The following is a 9,879-nucleotide window of genomic DNA, read 5'->3' as shown; positions in this document are numbered from 1 at the left end:
GGGCCTACTAAAGGAAGAGAAAAAACACAAGAAAAAAGAGGGGGTGGAGAACAAATAGGAGACAAAAAACAAGGGAAAAGAACGGGGGACAGGAAGGAGAAAGGAATGGGGGAGGGAGGTCCAGGCTCAAAAATCCTGCAGGTTACAGTAAGTGTCCGAAGGGGCCCAAATAGACTGGGGTATTATATAGACTCGTAGTCAGATACTTAAAGCTCTGCACATCCTTCATCCTGGCCAGTAATTCAGGACGAATGGGCTACACTCTTCCAATGTTTAGCTATGTGAGTCTTAGCCACTGTGCAAAGGTATAGGAAAAGCCTGCACTCATTCCTATTCAGATGTCTAGGAGGGAGGCCAAAGACGTAAACAAGAGAATCAGGGGGAACCCCCTGAATAAAGAGAGCAAAGGACAGAGCCTTAATCTCCCTCCAGAAGCCCAGAATACCAATAAGCAATTATAAGCTTTTAAAAGGCAACCAAAGTATATAAAGAGTAAAAGAAATGTGCAAACATGATTTCAGGGGGAGTTACATAAATGTGTATGCAGTAGAACAGTCAGAATTGTATTATGTCCATGGCTAAGTTGAAGAGGATCTGACTATACAAAACTGGTGACAGTACTAGGAAGAAGCTTAGGATAGATGTCTAATTATATCACAGCATGAAAACAACCTTTTAATCCGCAGGTTCATGGAGTCTACTAGAGTCCACTCTGACCGGTGGAATTGCAATCACTGATTGGTAGCCTTCTCCATCGGCACAGTATAGGAAGAAAGATGTCAGTCAGCAGTGGCAGGTTGGTGTATATTGCTTAGACTTACCATAGGACTCACAGATTGATTCCCTGGAAGTCAATATCAGTTTGTACACTGATCAACAGAAGAAAAATGAATGGACAAGAAGTTGTTGTTAGAATTTAATTTAATTTTATATGTGTGAATATAGGAAGACTCTAGTATCCTCTTGGGCCACCTCTAGCCATACAAGTTGAGATTTGGTTGGCAATAGAAACACAGATTCTGTATCGTATCCTGCAGCACATTTAGCCACAGATAGTGAAGCTGTACCTGTAAGTCCTGCACACTTGTAGGTTGGTGAAGCTAACATCCCAAATGGTCCTAGAAATCATAAATTGGTGATAAATCTTTTTCTGAACAGACAAAGGTAGTGTTACAATCTGGTGGAGACATTCCTGGCAAACCCTTGCCGTGTGCAGGCGGGCATTATCCTGTTGAAAAATGCCAGTTGGAAACCCTGCCTTGAGATGTGATATATGTGGCCACAGGATGCCCTGCACACTTCACTGAGCTGTTTGTGTGCCTCGTATGACTATTGTGACTGCCTGTGGTATGTGATATGTCCCCAGATCATCACACAAGCAGTTGGCACAGTGTGGCGCTCCACAGGATTAAAGTGTTCACAACAAGACATCCATACTGGAACCTGATCATTGTCTAATCGCACACAGAATCTAGATTTGATACTAAAGATAATATGGAATTGTCTAAAGGCAAAAGAAAAAAATCCTGCTTCTGTAAATCCAATAGTGCGCACCCTCTCAAAGCCTATCATCTAGGCAAAATGTCGTAGAGGTATGGCTAACAATGAATGATCTCTCACCAAGAGGTGAACTACCTAAATAGCCTCTGAGATCTTTTTTATAGGGCAGTACTGGTAAGACCCAATGTCTGATCACACCTCTAGTCATTTACATATATGGCTGAGACGTAACTGCATGCTGAGTCTTGCATCAATCCAGGTGCATTATTGTTATTCTCTATGAGAGTATGCGTAATGCACATATGCATAACCACATATGTAAATCTCCTGACATATTCCATTAATTGTGTAGAGTTTATTGCATTGCAAAACATAACAAAAATAACAGACTACACATTTACTTTTTCCATGAAATGGTTTGTGTGGATTTTATGTCAGACCAGATCTGAAACTGATTCCAAGGGGTGTTCCATTATTTCTTCGTACACTCAGACCCTTGAGGATGAGGGCTGAAAACTGCTTATTTAAGTCCGATGGTTTGATAAATCACTAGCTTACTTGATACACCAATGATTATGCTCAACAGGAACGGAATATGTGCCATCTTATCTCATGACTTCCAGTGCAGATGACAGAATGAATCAGATTTTAAAGAAGGAAAGAGGAGGAGTAAGACATGCTATTAAACAGACGTGGATCTCAATGGGACTCATAGGATTCTACTTAAATTATTGTGACAAATCACTGTGCACTTCAGGTATAAAAGCTGCCCATTTGTCTCCAGATAACAGTAACAGGTTCAGCCCAGCAGGAGAAGGACGGCTTTAAATACCATCTTATTTATGCTCTAATCGCAGTGTGAAATAACATAAACAGGAGTTCACACGCCATGCTTCCCTTCAGGTGAGCAGTCTGCTCTTTGAATTATTAATACCACTCCGGGGTGTCTACCCAACCTGCAGGATGCGGCTGATCTGTACAGATTAGATTTATGCAGATTTCACAGTGGAAACGTTATCCTCGTATATCCTGCGGCCTGGGGAGAATCATCCGGCGGTGCAGGTTTATGTCTGTGATTCCTTTTTAATTCTTTCCTGGCTTGGCGCTGTGTTTCTGGCCTATCATTCAGGGAAATGAGGAGAGATCTTTCTATCATCACTGAATAAGAAATTAATTGAGTCATGAAGTATGTTCAGTAAATGTGATATAAATAGAGATACCAACCAAAAATACTCCTTTTTATAAATGGTCACAGATGTCCAGGGATGACCCCATACAGAATGCAATATTTCCCATTGCCTGGTATCTCCTTATTACCTGAGCAGACATTGTACATATGGTAATAATGCCCCCTATATATGTAGTCATTAGAGGGAATTATTACTGGTGTGATTATTTATATAAAGGGGCTTAAAGAACATAAGGGGCCACTATATATATATATATATATATATATATATATATATATATATATATATATATATATATATATAATGTAGTGGCCCCTTGTATTGTTTAAGTCCCCCTACATAAATGATCTCTTCCCTATAGTAATAATACTTCCAATGACCCCTTATATTCTCTATGCCCTTTACATAAATGTTCTCGCCCTTATAGGAATAATGTTTCCTATCATGTCCTCTATGTCATATATAAGAACTGCCCAAAAAAATAAAAAATAGAATTTATAGTCACTTGCCTGCAATCCCTTGTTGCACCGCTGTCGCTGTCTCTCTTCTCTGTGTGGAGCAGACAGGACGTCTCACCACAGGAGGTGCAATGCTATGACATAATTGCACAGTCCTGGGTGCAGGCAGCTTTTCTGTGACCCTGTAGCAGCTTTTAGCTTGCAGAATGGCAGAGCAGGAGGCTTCCTGCTCTACCATTTACTTCAACTGTATCGGTGTCCTGGAGCCATGTTATTTTCCCTGTTAGTTTTCCCACTGTTTTGACCCCACATTTGGTACAGCCTTGGCCTATCACAGGCCACTGGGCGGGTTCTGAAGGACCACTGGGGCCTCAGTTCTAGAGCTAACAGTTAGTAGTTCGTATAGTTGGAGACAGAGCAAGCCAGCTCTGTGTACTGAGACCCAACAGCTTCAATACAGCCCCTGAAGGAGGAGCTCATCTAAAGATAGCCCTGAGACAGGGAATTCTGCTGTCCATCACTAGGACACTGTGCCAGGAGAGAAGGAGTCCTCTGCCAGGAGGATTTGTCTGGGACTCGCTATCTAAAGGTAACCAGACCTATGTAAGGACTGCCTTGGTGTAGAGCCCCCAATGGAGGTGGCTGTATTGTGGAGATAAAATTGTTGGAGTGGGGTACGGCACTAGTGCCTTATCATAACTGCGCATCCCCTCAAGACCAAGGCTGGGAGTGCTATACAGTGGGAGACTACTACCCCCATTTGGAAGCTGCAAAGTTTACAGTGTGCTAAGTAAAGTTTAACCTTTTTCAACTCCACTGCTGCCTCCCAAGTCATTCCTGCATTACTATCAGGGCCCTGTGAAACACCATCACACCAACTCGGGGTAAGAGAGGACCCCCCTCCAACTGGAAGAACCCCAGGGGAACTACTGCCACCACCATCTCAAGCACAGGAGGCCCCTCTTGTCGGTGTCCGACGTAGGAGTTGAGATGGGGAGATTGGTTGAGGGCACTCGGCCTATCTGTTGGCACAGCTATCACCACTACTACTCCCATTCTCCAGTTCCCTTCATCTTGGCTGTGGCACTTGTACTACATGTACTGTAACCTACCTATACTGCTTTCTATCTGTACTACTAATTGTACTGCTTTCTACTTGCTACTATTACACATACCGTACTATCTACATATAGCATACAGAGTATGTTATCTACCTGTACTGCATATAACATTCATCTTTCTACTTGTACTATAGATACTCTAAAGAATTACTCTTTATGTGCACTACATTATACTGTACTTCTTGCTATCTCTGCCATCTGTACTGCATTTACTGTAAAGTACTTCACTTTCCCTGTGTTATATGTACTTTTCTGCTATCTGCCTGCACCACATATATTATAATAATAATAATTTTATTTATATTGCACCAACATATTCCGCAGCACCTTGCAAATCAGAGGAGACAGGAACAGACAATATTTGACATTACAATGGGAGAAAGACTGAATGTATCAAACATTAGGTGTGAGAGCCCTGCCAGCGAGAGCTTACAATCTATGAGGAAAGCTACAAGGTAGATGCATCTGTGCACCGGTTTGACAGAAAGATGAATCTGGCGGCTGCATTGAGGACAGATTATAGAGGAGGGAGTTTAGTACAAGGAAAACCAATCAGAAGAGAATTGCAATAGTCAAGATGAGAATGACTCAGAAAGACAATGAGGGTTTATGATGTTTCCACTGAGAGAAAAGCAAGGATTCTGGAGATGTTTTTGAGGTGCAGGTGACAAGAATGTGCAGCTGTCTGAATACATAGGGAGCAGGTGAGATCCGAGTCAAATTCAACCTCAAGACAGAGGACATATTGCCTCAGTGTAATAGTAAGAAGACATACAGAAATGGAGATATCCGGGTCAGGCTGGTTAGTAGATGAACGGAACACAAGAAGTTCAGGTTTTGAAAGATTCAATTTCAGATAAAGAGAAGACATGATGTCAGAGACAGAAGAGATACAGTCAGTGGTGGTTCTGTAGTAGTGCAGGGGTGATGTTTTGGGATGAGATATATAGTTAGGTGTCATGAGCATAAAGATGGTATTGAAAGCCAAATCTGTTGATGGTTTGTCCAATAGGAGCTGTGTAGAGAAAGAAGAGTAGGGGGCCTAGGGCCGAGCCTTTAGGAACCCCAACAGCAAGGGGAAAGGAGGAGAAATAGCACCAGAGAATGATAAACTAAATGAGTGGTCAGAAAGATAGGAAGAAATCAAAGAGATAGTGGTGTCCTTGAGGCCAATAGAGTGGAGCATAGTGAAGAGGAGTTGGAGTTCTACTGTGTCAAATGCTGCTGAGAGATCCAGAAGAATAAGAAGTGAGTAGTTCCCTTTAGATTTAGCCATCAGGAGATCATTGGAGACTTTTGTAAGGGCCTTTTCTGTACAGTGTAGTGCATGAAAACCTGATTGTAAGGGGTCCAGAAGAGAGTTAGCAAGGAGGGAATAGACCGATCTATGCAGGATTTTTTTTGTGAGCCTATGCAGGTGCATTAGCAAATTGCAATATAACCAATTTCCTTAAATCAATTTGTTACTCATATCACTTCCTTTATACAGGGTATGGGGGGCACTCGTCCACATTAGGGAGAGTGTGTGCCTACATAGGCAGTACGGAGACTTACAAGTCATTCCTGCTCTGCTAGGGATTATGGGTAAAAAATATGCAAATCTATTCTCCTGGATGGAATTAGGAGAACAGAGTGCACTCTGTACACCACCCTATAGAGGGCAGCATCCTTAACATCATGAACGACTCAGTTATAAAGTCTTTTAATCATAATGTGGATTTAATTGCTAAATCAGTATTTCTGTCCCAAAAGGAACAGATTCCCAGCTATGGGCGGCACTGTTTCGGCCTATTGGGCCATCCTCAGCATAGCGTAGAGATACTGATTTAGCAGAGTGAGAGACTATAGACCAGGATATGGGGGCACTCGTCCACATTAGGGAGAGTGTGTGCCTACATAGGCAGTACAGAGACTTACAAGTCATTCCTGCTCCGCTAGGGACAGAAATTCCTGCTCCGCTTTTGGGACAGAAATACTGATTTAGCAATTAAATCCACATTATGATTAAAAGACTTTATAACTGAGTCGTTCATGATGTTAAGGATGCTGCCCACTATAGGGTGGTGTACAGAGTGCACTCTGTTCTCCTAATTCCATCCAGGAGAATAGATTTGCATATTTTTTACCCATAATCCCTAGCAGGAATGACTTGTAAGTCTCCGTACTGCCTATGTAGGCACACACTCTCCCTAATGTGGATGAGTGCCCCCATACCCTGGTCTATAGTCTCTCACTCTGCTAAAACAGTATCCCTACGCTATGCTGAGGATGGCCCAATAGGCCGAAACAGCGCTGTCTATAGCTGGGAATCTGTTCCTTTTGGGACAGAAATACTGATTTAGCAATTAAATCCACATTATGATTAAAAGACCTTATAACTGAGTCATTCATGATGTTAAGGATGCTGCCCTCTATAGGGTGGTGTACAGAGTGCACTCTGTTCTCCTAATTCCATCCAGGAGAATAGATTTGCATATTTTTTTCCTTTATACACTGAGACTACTGAGTAGTAAGGGAAAATCACATTATATGCCTTCATTCAGGGGATAAAGGGGAGGGTCTTTTACAATGTGATGATGGCCTTTCCAATGAATGGCCTGCCATTAATACAGGGACAGTCTAGGTCCGCAGGAGTCTTAAGAACCAATCAGAAGACCCTTTCTAGATAGTCCATAGTCTAAATAATTTGCAGAATGTTATACAAATGTCATGTCCAAGAGACTTTACTTACAAATTTACCAATTTCCAATTGCCTTAATGTATGCAAACACTCATAACAAATTGTGCTTCGCACTAGCAACAATGAGACAAGTGTTAAAATGTCAGCTAGACAGTGTAGTAGTGGTACAGTGTTCATCTGGGAAGGTTTTGATTCCTTTATTTCCTTTCTATCTCTCCGCAGTGTAGCTTTCAGTGGCCTGGTGCATTTCCCCTGGAGTTTTGTTCATCATCTGAAATATCTGTAGCAATAATTGTAAAAGAAAGTTCCCCACAGGCTTTTTTTCCAGAGTCTCCCATGTAGTGATCAGCTGAGATACTTGCTTACAAGCACAGTATAAAACGAGTTTGCATGCATGTACGGTGCTTTCTTATAACACGGCGACTTCTGATACACTGCGTGCCAGTGAATTTACTCCCTCAGCCAATAATAATAGCGAAGTCCCGCTAGCAGCAAGTCACTCCAGATTCATTATTAAAGCCATTTTCCTCTGAAGTGGAAAACTCTCCCTTGCAAAATGTATGTGTCATTTTAAAGCATGGCCAAAATTGTTTCTAAATGATGGTAATTTCACTTCTGGACTGTGGGAAATAATGGCAGCCTCAGAAACATCCACAAAGAGATTCAGACAAAAGAGCAATGTACTTCTATAAAACACATAACAAAAGTTTGCTTTTCACACAAGTTGCTTTCATATATATATTTCCCAACATTTGTTGTTTATCTTCACCTACAAATGATGATTTTTAGCAATTCCCCTATTTCCATGGTTTGGCTCATTTTATCAGTTTTCTCTGACAACACAAAAAATAAACAATGTATTCCCAGATCTACAACGAAAATAGATTCAGACAAGCTTTGTACCTCCAATTGGAAATTGGAAGAGGATTAGCCGGAATGGGGGGGTATAATGTGTACCTTTATTTCTTAAAGGGGCTCTATCAGAAAAATTATGCTGTATGAGCCCCACATATGCGTGAATAGCTATTCAGGTACCGCTAATGTTACTTTAAACCCCCCCCCCCCCCCCCCCCCGTTTTATAATTATACTTATCGTACACGGTGGGCAGTGATGCACGGTCCGACGTCATCTTCTAGCATGCCTTCCTTTTCTTTCAGTGACGCCCTCTGGTCCTGGCTCTTCCCCGGCTTCGTCGTCCTCTTCTTCAGGTGGGATTGGTTCAAATCCGGCGTGTGTGCAGTATCGCTACTGCGCACACTCCGGCGCCATTTTTCCCAATGGCAGTTCGTGAGCGTACGGTTCTAAGGGGTACTCTGTATAATCAGTTCACCTTAGAACTACACGAGCGTACTGCGCATGCGCAGTAAGCTTGTGATCTGCCATTGGGAAAAATAGTGCCCGAGTGTGCGCAGTAACGCTCCAGAGGGAGTAATACTGCACATGCACCGGATTTGGACCAATCCCTCCGGAAGAAGAGGACGATGAAGCCAGGGAAGAGCCAGGACCGGAGGGCGTTGCCGAAAGAAGAGGAAGGCATGCCAGAAGATGACGTCGGACCGTGCATCAACGCCCACCGTGTACGATAAGTATAATTAACATATATGTTTTTATGGTTTTATTTTAAAACGGGAAGGGGGGATAAAATAACATTAGCGGTGCCTGAATAGCCTTTTTAAAGGCTATTCACGCATATGTGGGGCTCATACAGCATAATTTTACTGATAGAGCCCCTTTAAGGCCTAAGCACGCCTGTACATTACAAGGCCAATGGATCCCATGTAATACTCTAGCCCTCCCTCCTGTGGTGGTGTGTCAGGGATATTTTTTAACCTGTTTTAACCTTTTACCTTCCTGATTGAATCCTGGATTACTTCCCTTCTTCTGTTATTTGGTAACAGTATAGTGGCATTATTTAGTTAATATGTGGTGGTGGCGTGTGGTCCCAGTGCCCTGATGGTTAACCTATTACATGCGTGTCACAGGTAACATGCGAGACGTTTTTGCTGACATGCAGCAAGCTGACAGTATCCAGAGGTGGAGCAACTCTCCTGCTTCCTCCTGACAGTGCTGCACGAATGGCGGACATCTTACCTCCGTTAGTGAAGTTGGTGTTAGACCATGAAGCCAGAGCGCTCCTTCACTAAATTTATTGCAGACTTGCACCCAGACATCTAGGAATACTAAAACTGAGACCCACAGTTGCAATGTCAGCGAGAGACAGCTGGACCAAAGCCCATTCTAGTGACTGCAGGGGGATAGGAGAGTCATCTCAGACATGTGGGCTCCTTACACCCCGCCATTAGCTTAAAGCAGCTACCAAAATCTCACCCTGCTGCCAGTGTAACCACCACAGTTACCGCTCAGCAATACTGGGGGAAGAGAACAGTGTACGAAATACCAGCCGTCAATTGAAGATTTAGCAAATGAAATTCAGGAACAAAAAAATTCACAAAGCGGTAAGGTAAAGAATGATTTGTTTTTTCTTCATTAATAAATACAGTACACTGTATATTAAAAATACGGTATATAAAACCACGTGTGCTACAGGACATGAAAGGTCCTCTAACAAATATGGCTTAAAAAGCAAACAAATGAACAGCCATAGGTACAAAGACAGAAGATGACAAAAGGAGAAAAGTAAGAAACATTAACATGTATAAGAGGGTAGTGTGAAGCACAAATACATACATCCAATACTAGCACTTACATGCCAAAATCAATAGAGAGTCTAAAGAAGCTAAAGCTCAGGTAATACAGTAGATGTAAAGCAATTGTATTACTACAAGAAAGGTTACATGAGGCGTTACTGGAGTAGTGGAGTATATCGAAATATCGAAGAGCCTAGAGAGGTGAGATAAGTGAGAAGAAAGTACAAGGAAGAGCAGTTAAAATGCAAGTATAGTGAGGAGGAGAATAGAAAGGAGGGGGC

The sequence above is a fragment of the Leptodactylus fuscus genome, chromosome 1, assembly GCF_031893055.1.
Source record: "Leptodactylus fuscus isolate aLepFus1 chromosome 1, aLepFus1.hap2, whole genome shotgun sequence".
Classification (NCBI taxonomy): domain Eukaryota; kingdom Metazoa; phylum Chordata; class Amphibia; order Anura; family Leptodactylidae; genus Leptodactylus; species Leptodactylus fuscus.
Note: the sequence above shows the minus strand (reverse complement) of the source record.